The sequence below is a fragment of the Rhinopithecus roxellana genome, chromosome 1, assembly GCF_007565055.1.
Source record: "Rhinopithecus roxellana isolate Shanxi Qingling chromosome 1, ASM756505v1, whole genome shotgun sequence".
NCBI lineage: Eukaryota > Metazoa > Chordata > Mammalia > Primates > Cercopithecidae > Rhinopithecus > Rhinopithecus roxellana.
Window position 1 is genome coordinate 164,596,816 of NC_044549.1, and position 742 is coordinate 164,597,557.

At 34.6% G+C, this 742-nt stretch overlaps 1 non-coding gene across 1 annotated transcript; it reads right to left on the minus strand.

Moving 5' to 3' along the window:
* Positions 1 to 362: 362 nt before the first annotated feature.
* LOC115900811 lies at positions 363 to 469 on the minus strand. The gene has a single exon (XR_004060463.1). It is a non-coding gene; the product is annotated as a U6 spliceosomal RNA (small nuclear RNA).
* Between the last annotated feature and the right edge of the window lie 273 nt (positions 470 to 742).

Consider the following 742-nt stretch of genomic DNA (forward strand, 5'->3'; position numbering starts at 1 on the left):
TCAGAGCAGGAAAGGAGCCATAGATATTACATAGATGAAAGGCATGTCTGTGTTCCTATTCAAAAAATGAAATGAGTGAAAAAAAAAAAAATGAGTGAAGGCATTGTCCTATGTTTTGCTAAGTAGGTGTATCTGTGGAACATAGTTTGCTGACTCCTGATTCAGACTCTAGAGTGTAAATCCCTTCCCTTCGTTGAGTTAGAAAAGCAATTAGTGATCATCTTAACACCACGTTTGTTATTAAGGTCATCATAACTATAACTCCCATTTTATAGATAAAAAAGATAAGTTTGCATAATTGGTAAGCATTTGGGCTGGACTTCAGAACAAATCCAATTTCTTTTCTCTTTTTTTTAAAAAAAAAAAATATGGAACGCTTCACGAATTTGCGTGTCATCCTTGTGCAGGGGCCATGCTAATCTTCTCTGTATCGTTCCAATTTTAGTATATGTGCTGCCGAAGCGAGCACCAATTTCTTTTCAATAAAGCACAGTACAACATCAAAAATAAAGCATTCTAATAGTAGTTCAATACCGTAGTGGAAGTGGCAAAAAGAGCAACATTGAATTTAAAGAAATAAAGTTAAAGGAGTGCAAATTAAATGTGTACAATACTAACAGGAGTTTTTGGGAAAAAAGAAATATACCTGTCAATAGATACTCTGACATGTCTGCCATGAACCACATTTATTTATCTCTTATCTAAACTCCTTTTATTGCCTGTACCACGTTACTGGACTTGG